At 35.8% G+C, this 13460-nt stretch overlaps 1 pseudogene; it reads right to left on the minus strand.

The window, feature by feature from the left end:
- Positions 1 to 12242: 12242 nt before the first annotated feature.
- On the minus strand, positions 12243 to 13172 carry LOC149232485 (GEM-like protein 5 pseudogene; annotated as a pseudogene).
- Between the last annotated feature and the right edge of the window lie 288 nt (positions 13173 to 13460).

Genomic DNA, 13460 nt, shown 5'->3' on the forward strand with positions numbered 1-13460 from the left:
ACATGTTTTGCTGCTTTCCAGTGAATCTTGCTAGGCTTCACCATAAATTGAGTAAGTTGATTAAATACATGGGAGCTTCACTCAATGAACCTATGATGTAGCACATGCATTTGTGGCATACTAAAATATACTCGTAATTTGACTACATATTCGAAAATACCTCTAAAAATAAATTTATTTAATTCCCTACCAATACGAACCCATTACACCTTCTCAATTTAAAAAACCCCTACTTTGACTAGATATTGTAAGTATTCATTTTTTAATTAACATTTTTTATACCCCTTCATAGTTATATCCCTATTATAGTGACATGATGCCTCTCTTATGACCTGACATGCATTCTACAATGAACCTTTCCTCTTTTTAGATACATTGTAGATGCATACCAGTTCCCCCATAGTGCAATTACTCAATCCACACTGAAGCACATATCACTATTATTTGTGGCATTTAATGGTCTAAGGAACACAAAGATAAACCATGTTTTAGGAATCGTGGTTATGTGAATGTATATAAAATGACACATAAATTGATCTATATGATGATGAAAAATCAATTGATGGATATTTATGAATATGTTTGCACCAAATAAGGTGTTCAAGCACAAGTATAGACCCTTGAGATGTAAGACCACTATCTACAACCAAGGTTGGGACCCCAAATATAAAATCCATATAAATCAATGGGTTATACCCCCATCACTCAATTAATAATTCACTCACTATCTCTCAAGAAAGGGAACTTATTTCAACCTATTTGGGTGTTTGGATAGGAATAAAGAGAATTTGTTTTTGTGTGTTAATATAATGCATATCTAAGAATCTTGCTATAGTCATGAATTCATGGTGAATTATGATGGACATGAAAAACCACCATTATTTATAAGTAACAACCTTTCTTTTTGTAGTATTTACAGATTACAAGCAATAGACAAGACAATTTTGCTTATTTTTTGGCAAATGTTGTATATATAGAATATGGTATAGGAACACTAAACTAGCTGAAATATTTTCTAGTCTTTACAATGATGTGATGTACTCCTTTGTAAATTCTCAGTAAGATAAATATTTTTTTATTTACCAAAAAAAAGTTTTAATGGGGTCCAAGTTGCTAATTCAAATAATTGTGTCGTATCCATAAGCATGTGTGTTTGATTAAGTATTGTAGTTTATGTTGTGATTTTTCTAATTCACTTATAAACTAATATAAAACCTCTAGCACATATTGAATGTGCAGTCGCAGTCGAAGAACATATAAAAATGAAAACTCTAGCAAATTATAATGACAAATGGAATTAACATATAGAATACCCTACTGGAAGTTACACTCAACCTCCAATTACCCTCCCCTATTCAATCCTACAACATATATTATTGCTTCTTCAATGTGAAAGCTTTCTCTAATGTTGATCTGTAGATGATGTAACTATGGCGTATCTATCTCTTAAACATGTACACATTTATGGAATTAATTAAAAAATTGTGTTCTCTATCATGTTAAGTTCAAGGATTCTTTTATTACAAGGATGAATGTGTGGCTCTATTTGGTGAAGCCTAGTTGGCTTGGTTCACTGCCTGTATTGCCAAGACTGGTGATTATTCAAGAAATGTAAGAACCCTATACTTAATGGCCAAAAACCAAATGACTATATTGTGTTATAATTTAATAATTGTTGTCTAATTTTTAATGTACGTCCATAACACTTCACTCCATCATTCCTCACCTCATTCACAATATAATTAATTGATGAGCAACTTCTTGGCATTGAATTTATGACATTACTTAAACAATTTTTTACACAAAACACGTGGTTGTATTTTAATATGATGCAACAGACACATGTTCTAATGTTCTAGGAAATAAAACAACATTCATTTAATTGAAGAGACTATTTGAAAACTTGCCAGGTGATTTCTAATTTGAGAATGTGTAGCCTTGATGGAAATTTGCTTAGCTAAATCTCACATACATAAGTACATTGTTATGAAAAAAATCATGATAAGAAAGGAAAAAAATGAATCACCATAAGCATATCCATATACCATCACCAAGGGCATCAAATAACATGAAAAATCTCTCTCATCAATACATCCAAGCTCATCCAACAACTACCCCATTATAATCTCATACAAGCTAAGGGTTAATAGTGTCTATTATTTATAATGTGTTTAGTGTTATAAATTTCAAGCCATGTGAGCCATTTCACTTGGATTAATACATTCCATTCAGACATTTAGAGGCTACAATTTCATAATTTAAGCCTTTTTAATATGTTTTTCTTGATGTCCATATCAAGACCAGTAGGTGTCATCATATCTATATGTGAGTGAAGTTTTCAAGAAGGTTTTTTTTAGGATGCCACAAATTCACCTGGTCTATCAAAAGTTCATTGAGTAAAGCTCTTGTGTGTCCAATTTATAGTATAATGAGAGCTATGGAGGTATAAGTCAAGAAGGCTTGGACCTTCCTTCATTGAAGCATCAAATAACTAGATGTTTATGGGGAAAAATCCCACCTCTAACCTAGTGAAAATGCAAAGATGGGAGAAAATGGTAGAACAATTTCAATTTGGGTAAGATGACATGGAGGTTGCCAGGGTTACCATATTAATTAAATAGATTGTGATGACTTGCATCATGTGTGACGACATGGGGTGAGTTAGCCATACCATTCAAACAACCCCATTGAGGTCTCTTCCCATTATTTTAAAAATGACTAAAAATAACTAATTCTTAGTAAATATACACTATCATTGATTTTACAATTTATTTATCATATTTTTTCACATATTAAAAATGAAAAAAAGACAATTTTTTAATACAAGTTTAGTTTACTATGATATTCTTTCACTAAGAACAAAAATAAGATATTTTAAAACTATTCAGTTGGTATGCAAGATTGGAAGCCATACCAGCTCCAAAAAAATACTGTATTAATGACACATTTAACCAGGCATGCCATCAGATTTTTCTGTCTCTGGTATCCATTATACAATTCAACAAAATTCCATTTCCCACTACTACTATTTGTAGGTCTGTCTATCTTAATAATTGCATAGCTTAGATCTTCATACCTAAACTTTACAAAATAACTACCATATTGTCTATAAGAACATAAAATGAAGCTACAAAAAGAGTGTTCAAGGCCATAATTAACTAACAATAGGGTTCCATAATGTAGCATTATTTGGCTGGAGTTGCTTTCATCACCATCATTTCTCCTGGATCCACCATTGGGATTTCCACTGGAGCACCTGGAGTCATATGTTGATGGCCACTTGTAAGACTAACCTCTTGAACTCAGTACTTTCTCAGAAAGGCCAAATCAAATATCTCTTCACACAAAAAGATATCCACATTATGGATGTACTTTAAGTAGATCGAGAACATCTTATTCATATCCCCAATCTTGTGATCTTGCAGTTTTTCTATTTTCATCAAACCCTTGAGAACTCTTCAATGCCTCTTAGTCACTGGTCAATAGCCTTTAACTAGAGTTGTGTATCATACTGTCTCTGAGTCCTCTTTGTTTTCTCCGCTTGCAACTTCCCCACTATAGTCTTGGCATGCCAAACAATCTCCAGGGTGTTGTGGTCACCGTCGTCTAGGTTTTGTATTTCCTAGTGTCGATGATCTAATCCACCTCCTCCTCAAAATTTCCATATGGGACAACCCTGCACTGTCTTCTGACCTCATTCTCCAATATTTCCACTATCTCCTTTCCTTTTTGTGGGATTGTCGTGTGGTAATTGATTGAAACTTCCCTCACCACATCGTCCATGTGTGTCCATTTGTTGGCCTTAGAACCCTGAGCATCTACTCGGGGTCTACCCCTTGGATGACCTCCAACACTATGACCCTTGCCATTGCACTCCTTGATACATTATTTTCCCTTACATAAATTGATAAAAACACTCACAGTTACACCAGCTTCTAACTTTCTACCTTATCTCGACAAGGAATAATCCGTGACTACAATTTAAAGGTAGCATCCAAGACATGACTTTCCTCACCAAGTTTTGAGTACTTTCCCTCTCCATTTTTGGTAACTCCGACATGCCAGCGATGTTGTTGTTCATTCATGTAAGCTTGTGGGCATCTTCCCTCTCATTCTCCCCTTCAATAAGTTTGTATAGAATCATAATCATTATTTCCCTTCTTTTGTATGCCTCCCATCAGGGTGTCATACCATCCCACTCCTCTCACCGCCTTCTCCTATTAATGAGTTGATCTATTGCTGAGGAAATAGGCTCCCCATCACTAACCATCACCCCTTCATGTACTGCAAACACGTGACCCTTTCCATTTCCTAACTAACTGCTGCTTGTCTATCCATGATAAGAGTTATTCATTCACATCTCCAGGTGGGTCACTGTCCTAGTTTGAGCCCACCCCTTCTCTATCAACCCACCTTCCTAATGTGGATTGATCTCGCTCCGCTAACCTTCGGTATTCCTCCTTTAGCTAACCCTCATAGAACTCTTCCCACAAAACATTGATTAGTGACTGTATTATCATGACACCTGCATTTTCTGCCCTGTCCTCTAGCGCATTTTATAAAAGATGAATTAAGGTGAACTCCACAGTTTTCAAAACATATAGATGTTTATAAACACATTGGATTAACTAGGCTAGGTGTGAGTGCCTCGTTACTTTGCTCAACAGTGTGCCACATTGCAACCTACATGTCACTTAGATGACTAGCATAAAGTCCCATTCAACTATCATGTTCATCATTCCTTCCCAAACCATCGTTTCCATCCCATGCTCCAAGCTATAGAATTTTGCTGCATTGTTTGAATCTTGGCCCAAGTTTATGAAATATACTTTACATATTTTTCTTGTCCAATCTTGTATGGCTCCTCTAACCACTACTTTGCTCAGATTTCTTTTCAACTCCTCGTCGAAATTTAGTTTCAGGAAGCCTTCAGGGGGAGCCAAACAGATCGTGGAGTTGAGATAAATATGAAATTCTTTGGGTCAACAGCGTGACCCACTAAGGTATTATAAATCAAAAAATTTCATAAATCAAACTTCCTAGGGGGATGGTTATTCCTTTCGGGGGTGATTTCCTCTACTAATTATTATTTCCCTTAGCCGACGTCTTATTCCTTCCACTTGTTTATAGACATTGAGCTTCTTATCACAAAATATGCACCAATTTCATTCCTTCCAGACTACCTAGAGGATGAAACCAAAGTTAAATTCCAGGTCATCTTCACCACCTCATTTTTTGTATACTGCACCTGCCATTTCTTTATTTTTTCTTGAATGCTCGCCATGTTTCAATCTATTTTTCAAAATATGAATGTCAACCAGTCCTAGAGTGTCTTCATATAACTGTAGGTGTTTAGTAGATGTTTAAGGTTCTCTTCTGTATTTTCGCAGAGACAACACCAAGATACACCTGTAAATCCTCTCTTTAAAAGATTGTCCCAGGTCAAAACCTTCTAGTGTAAAATCATCCACATGAAATTTTTGATTTTTGGCTAGTGTGGTTCCATCCATATTTTTCTCCATGATGGGTCATTGGAACTATTATACCTCGCATTGAGGTATGATTTGGCTTCCTTAAGGTTTAACTACCCTCCTTTTCCCTCCCATCTAAGCCAGTCATCCATTAAGTGTTGAATGGCTAAGTCATTTGGGACTGGCTTTTGAAAGATATTCAAATTCCATTGCCTCCATTTTATTTTCTCTAGTCACTGATCCCAGAATTGGTGGAATTATCTGTACCCTTGGTTTTCCATGCTTAGTTGGAAGGGATGCCACTACTCTCTACTTAAATTGGATTCTTTTCTGCCACACATCATCCCATAATAGGGCCTCTTTTCCATTTCTTATTTCCCATAAACAATGCTATTGTATGACACCTCTATTTTTCCATGCCAAATTCCAAATAGCTAACCCGTAAATTGAACCCATGTTCTAGACAAGGTGTTTTGTTTCGAAATTAGGTGCATAATTTGATTTACATAGCCTTTTCCATGGTGTCAACCACCCTTTTAAGCATCTCCACCATAAGTTCACTCCATTTTCTCTATTTTTTTATCTTTGGATCATGAAGATCAAGGCCTCCTACATATTTTGATTTTCACACTATATTCAGAGCTACTAGTGCCCATTTTCCTTTTTCCTATGCCCCTCACCACATGAAGTTCTTATGGATATCCCTGGTATTTTTCACACTCCCTTAGGAGAAGGAAGGATAGATAGCATTTACCTTGGAATAGCTTGTAACAACAACTTTGTTAGGACCAATTGACCAACTGAGTTCAAGGCTCTTACGATCCATCGTTTAACCCTGTCCTCAAGTCTTCGAGATAATTTTATCCAAATTGGACTTCTTCTAGGCTTACACTGTTAGAGGGAGCCCAAGGTACTTTTATGGGAGATATTTTTCTTTGGAACCCTAAGATAATAGTTAAATTCCTATAGATGGAAATATGAGTGTTAAAGAAAAATTCATGGGCTTAGACTGATTGATCTCCATACCTGAGGCAGAGGTAAATGTGTATAGGATGAATTTGAATGAACTAGCCTCCTTTACCATCAGAATACCATGTAGCATGGTATCATCGATGAACTGTTGATGTGTTGTTTCCTAAACTTCTTTATGCAGCTTAAGGCCCTTTATATCTCCTTCTCTATTTGCAACAATGATCACCCTTTCTATGCCTTCCATCATTATGATAAAGAAGAATGGAGACACATGGTCCCCTTATTGTATACCTTGAGATGGGAAGAAAGGTTTTTCTAGAGCTCCATTAACCAAGATTAAAAAACTAGGGGATAAGACCAGGTCCAAAATCCAACTGATCCATCGCTTATCAAATCCAAACAACCCTAATACCGATTTCTTATAATCCCAACTAATCTTATCGTACACCTTTGACAAATCTAGTTGAATAATCATACCTTGCTTTTTCTAGGTCTTTAATGAGTGAGCTATCTCATGTGCAAGAATCAAATTATCCAATATTTGTCTCCCCTCGACAAACCCATAATGCTCTGTTGAGATTAGACATGGAAGAAACGTCTTCATCCTATTTTCTGCTACTTTATATATCATCTTGTATATCACATTGCATAGGGCTACTGGCTTGGATTTCTCTAGAGTGCTAACCCTTTCTTCCTTTAGAATAATAGAAATAAAAGTCGAATTTAAGGATTTTAGAATGGTTGATGAGTCTTAAGAGTCTACTACCACCTCATATATATCGATTTTAACTATTTCCCAGCACATTTTAAAGAAATCAATAGCAAATACACCTAGTCTAGGGGCTTTACCATTGGTCATTTCATTCATGACCTAGGCCACCTCTTTCATGGAAATCAAATTATTCAAATTCTTATTATGTTCCCCCATGATTAGCTTAGGGATATGCCTAAAAATCCTCTGGATATCCTCTTGCCTATCCACTTGTTGCTCCTTTGCTATTTTTTGGAAGTGTTGGACTAGGACTTGTTCAATATCATGATGTGCTTCATAGGTGTGCCCCCTCTCATCCTTAATTCTAAGAATTTATTTAGAATTTCTATGTTTAATTGTTGAGCGGTGAAAGAACTTAGTATTCTTCTCACCCTCCCTATGCCATGACACTTGGGATTTCTATTTGCATAGAATTTCCTCTTGTCTGCATCTATCCCCCCACTACTTCAGTAGCTTCATCACCTATTTTCTACTCCCATTTGAATATCCTTCTGCGATCAACTTTTGTTGTAATGTTTCCATCCTCTGTTCCAATTCTTTTTTGCTTGGAAGATATTACTGAATTCCATCTTATTCCACTACTTTAATCTTGATTTGATATAGTTTAACCTTTCTTGTAAGATGTACATCTTGGATTCCCTAGCTAGGATCTTTTATCCCCACCATATTTTGATATTTTCCTTAAAGGAAGGGTGATCTAATCAGAATGCCTCAAATTTGAATAGTCTAGTTTTAGGGGTGCCTAAGATCGCGATCATTAATATCACTAACCAATGATCTGATCCTCAATAGGGAAGGATATTTTCTTTTGAATCTATCCCTCGCATCAACAAATCCTTCAAAATTGAAAACATATCAAGCCTCGATGAAACTTGATGTTGTCCTCCACTCTTATTACTCCATGTAAAGCATCGATTGGCAGTTTCGATGTCAATAAGATTGGCCCCCTCAATGAATGCCTTGAAAGATTCAACGTCTTTGTATATCCGTCTTTGGCCCCCCTTTTTCTCTGATAGGGAGGTTATCATATTGAATTCACCCACAAGGAACCCAAGGAGGTGTCCTTTCCTAGTTCTTATCTCTCTCAAATATTGGAGGAGTTTGCATTTCTCCTCTATTATTTGAGGCCCATAAGCTTTTGTAAACATGAGTGATCCTGGAGCCACTATAAGTTTCATTTCCACTTATAGGAAGGAAATTATTTCTTCTGCATCAACTAAGACTAGATATTTTGCATTCCAAACTATCATCAATCCCCCTATAGAACCTTGTGTTGCGACCTCCGTAACCTAAAAGTTTTAGGGGCCAAAAATTTCTCTTATGTGATTTCTACCGAAAGACTTTTCTTAACCTCAAACCTCCTACCCGATTTCCTACTTAATTCCTTAATATTATCTGTAGAACACTTTATTTCTTGAAAGAAAATAAGGTCACTCCCATCTCAACTGCATATGTGTGTGACCTTTTCTTGTCTATTGTTTTCGCTTCTTCTCACATCGGATATAGATATTGGATCCTATCCACTTGATTAGCTGAGATGGCCTCCACTCCCTATTTTCTCGCTTGTTTCACCATATTTTGAAGGGTTATTCCTTCCCTTTCTAATATTTCCTACAGATATGCGTCCTTTATTCCTACTTCACTTGGGGTCATCTCAGCGTCTCCTTCAAAATCCTTTGACAGATCTGGGATGTCCCCATGCTTCCAAATATTGTCTATCAACTGCAACATTTCTTTTCTTTACCCTCTTCTAGCTCCTCATTTTTATATTCTTCAGACCCATGACTCTTTAGGTTCTCTTTTGAAAATATTTCGAAGATGATTCTTTGTATTTTTCTGCCTCCTTGGTTTCTCTGTTGTTGTTTTCGATTTTCCCTTCCACTTGGGTTGGGTGTTACAAATCCATCTGCATGATTTCATTCTAAATGGTTCCCTTGTTATTTTGTTGTATTCAAAGGGAATTCATGGATCAAGTGGCCATGTTCATATAACTATCTACACTTGAATGAAATCTACTCATAGTCCACAAATTGTAACCATATTTTTTCCTTGAACTCTAGTTTGCATAATTTAGATAGAGCGTCAAAAACATCCATTCGCATGCATATTTCTTCATATGATGTGTATCTTCCTTGTAGTGTTGCCTCCAATATTTTGATAAAATTCCCTAATTTATCTCCTATCAACTTTAGAGTTGAACGTAGCCTTTAATCCATAGGTAGGGAGTACAACCTAACCTAAACTGGGACTCTAGTAAAGGTCTCCTTCTCTACGGTAAAATTTTCCATCTAAGGCTACATGTATAAACTAGCTAATGCAAAGAAGTAGGGACTGCCATAAAAAATTCAGTATCTATCCTCCATATTGGAAATGACCACCATACAAAATCCCTTTGACCCTAGGTGCAACTCTATCTCCCCTCTTGGTTTCTAGTGGTGTTTGATCCAATCATACAAAGCTTTCTCTATGGGTTAGAGGCCCATAAAATTACATATGATATCATGTGATCCCTAAAAGCTAGTGTCTTGGGATCAATGATTAATTTCATCGGGACCATCATTGTTTTGGGCTTACATGACACTGTGGTTCCCTTTAATTTTTTCTCTTGCTATTGGTCTACTTCATTCCCTAGAGTACTGTTGTTGGGAAAAGTATCCAATACGGAATGACCCTATCCCACTCTAAGGGTGATAGTTCCTTAGCAACAATCAAAGCAAAGCTATCTGAGATTACTTCTTTATGAGATGTAAAAAAAGGGGAGAAAGAGATCCACTAACCGATGTCTTTCGCTAATGATTGATCCAATCTTCTCTCCTTGCTACTTGCCCCCAGCTCCTTGCTCTTTCACTGACCCAGCTACACCAAGATCCTGCAAAATGGCAAGAGAGGGAAACTACAAGAAGCATACATTCATAATTGATTCAAGGATTAGAATAAATCAAATATACAAGTATAACAACACACCATTGAGACACATGCATATAGAAGAACCTCAAATGCTTTATTAATGGAAGAAGTAAGGTTCAGGAAGTGATACAACCATAAGAGGCCCAATCCAGCATCACCTTCCCAGTAGAAAGAAATCTCCTCTTCACCTCCTTCAAAGCAAATCACCCAATAGTTCTAAACTCAAACCAACAGCAATTCTTTACATTCACAAGATTCCAGCCTCCCTAGACCTCATGAGAGAGATCTATATATAGGAGTTTTGGAGAAAGGATGAGTCAGCTTGAGGCTAGCATGAAGCTGACTAGTGTCCTCTCTCACTTCAGTTATTCTTCAGTTCTTGAGTCCACTTGGAGGTTCTTGCTTCCACTTGGAGATCTAGAACCTCTTACTCATCACCAGTCAAATTCCCTGATCCAAGTGTCATTTTGGAAGCTTCTTGGGCATTGACACCTTGAGGAATGACTGTGCCACATGTCCAAACTCGCCCAGCGCAGGTAGCCTTCTTTGCAGTTGACATTCAACGCAGGTAGACAGTGGAGCAGTTGACATTCAGCGCAGATGCTCAGTGGAGCAGTTGACATGATCCAGAATTGCCTTGTTTTTGAGTGTTTTCAGGTGGAGAACTTTTATTCAGTGCTGTGGTTTGTTGGCCTTGTTCCTCTAGGGGTAGGAACAACATGTTTAGGGACTTTGGATCCCTTAGATTATGGACATTTCATGCTTCATGCTGTAAGGCACAAAAATGTCTATAACAAGTACTTATGTCCTCATCTATTTTCTTACCATTCCCACCTAATCTAGCCGCACTTTGGATGTTTCCTAAAACAACTTCAGTTGGGGTCCCAAATCTTGCCTTGAACCCCTTCCCCTTGTTCTTTACCACATTTTGATAGGAGGGATCCCCACTCCCTCCCCTTATGAATACCATCTATGTCGAAACCTAAGCATACTTTCTTAGAAACCCTCGCTCCTCCCAAGATTTTCTTACAACATTGTTAAAGAGAAGATATTTTAAAACTATTAAATTAACAATTAATATGAAATTATTCAATATGAACACGATAAATTAATTAATTATTTATATTTTTAAATTAATATGAAATTATTTAACAGCCCTTGGGGCAGCCTAATTGATGATGGCCATGAAAATGAAGTGGTATTTGAGAGGAGGTGAGAATTTCAAATTGCCCTAATTCACTTATACCCCTAAAAGGTACCTAGAGTTTATAAAGTATCCCCATATTGAATTTTATTTTTAAGATTTTAATTCATTTAATTATAATGAATATGCGATAAAAGACGAACATAGGAACCTAGAAATTATAAAGTCTCTTCATATTAAATTACTCCATTTAAATTTTAATGAAATTATAATGAAGACATGATGATAGAAATTTTAGATTGAAATCGATTGTTAATATATATTAATTGAGTAAATATTTCAACAAATAAAAACATATTTTTTTATATTTAAATAAATTCAAAATATAAGATTTTTCAATATAAAGAACCATATATATGACTTTTTTTTTTAAAGAGAAAACAAATCTTTAACAAAAATCCTTACACAAGCTAAAGCTATGAGAAACATGAAATTTTTATTGCGTATTGAAACTGATGAAAAATGAAAAAAAAAATCACTGGACATGTATCTAAAAACCCAATTCTATTTAATCACAAATGAAAGTTTTTCTGAAGCCATTTTGTAGTACTAGTCAAATATTTCATGATCACATTGGTCTAATGGCTTTCCTTTGATATCAGAAAAAGGAGGAATGTTTGTGTCGGGAATTAACCATAATATTTATAACTGAACTTTACACGCATTTATCGGTAAAGCGTCCATTAGAGATGTCAAGAATAAATTCCGTAAATTTCATATACTTTATTCAAGAGAATGACTGAAACCTGATAAAGAGAATACTGTGACATTTTATACTTCTATAATTTCCATGTTGTATAAAGACTAAACTTTTAATATATATTTTATGTTAACTTTAAAAGCTGCAATGGCTACCCCACAATGACCTTCAAGTTGAAGAACCTTTAAAAAATCCTCTTGGCATACACTTGGATAACTAATAATATGTCACTATTCGTTGAAGATGTTTGAAGGGATTTTGGTAATTAAGGGAACCCATGAACCAAAATTCATGATTATCTACATTGTGGATTTGTATATATTTATTTGAATGCTTGTTCACATTCTCACATGGGTTCATTGATCTCACTCTTCCCAGATGTATAGACAATTGTAATATCCAATCCAAGATTAATTACAAAGGTCTGAGTATTGAAGGCATTTATGTTTAATAGAAATACTCAAGAAATGCAAGCTTCATAAAAACACATTTTTTGGAAACATGTAAAAGATTTCTTTTGGAAACCTAGGAAAGGGATACTATGTAATACACCCAATAAAAAGGAAACATTAAAATAAAGTTGAATTCACAAAAATTAGTATTGAATTAATGTGATAATGTATGTATTACCCTATAGTACTTATCGACATTCCTTCCTTGAGAATATGTGAAGGAGAGTGGATGATCATTGTAGAAGGCTACATTTTTTATTGATATGAATAGTAGCCCTGCCATAGGGCCACTGCTGGTTGACAAGTAACAAGCTGAAGTTTTCAAGAGCTTCTCTGTTGGACCAACACTGAATCTCAGCTTAAACATTTTTTCAACTCCACCTTGAGCTACTATTTTGGTCCACAAGCTCAGTTTTCCCCATACTATTTCAGACATGCTTCCCCCAAGCTTCACTAAACACAATGAAAAAGCATATGCATTCTATGAGAAGTTTATATTGAAAATCCTTTACTCACTTTTCATATAATGAAATCTTAATTTTTACTCATATTGAAATATTATGCAGACATAAAGGTTTATAGACTTATTGTGAGCCCAAAAATTCTCAACTAGGCCATCAACATTTCTGCTCCATCTATGCAAGCACTTTAAGAATGCATCTACCTTAGTTGTACACAACACAAAAGAATCCATAACCTAGTGAACATAATTAGATTACAACCCTCCATACTAAAAGTATATAACTTTAAATCACAATACAGACGAAACTGCCCTTCCATATAGATCGTCATGGCGCAAACTGATTTCTGCGTCTCCCCACTACTGTTCGAAATCCAGCTTTGGTGGGCTTTCCCCAAGGTGACACCGAAGGTCTACCTCCTTTCGTGCGTCCTTCACCTCCTCCATGGGGATGATCCACCGGATTCATAGCAACACCCCGAAACTGGTATTGACCATAATTTACAAGAACATTCTGTAGTA

Source organism: Pinus tabuliformis, chromosome J (assembly GCF_031772625.1).
Source record: "Pinus tabuliformis cultivar Carrire ecotype Pingquan chromosome J, CPIR1, whole genome shotgun sequence".
NCBI lineage: Eukaryota > Viridiplantae > Streptophyta > Pinopsida > Pinales > Pinaceae > Pinus > Pinus tabuliformis.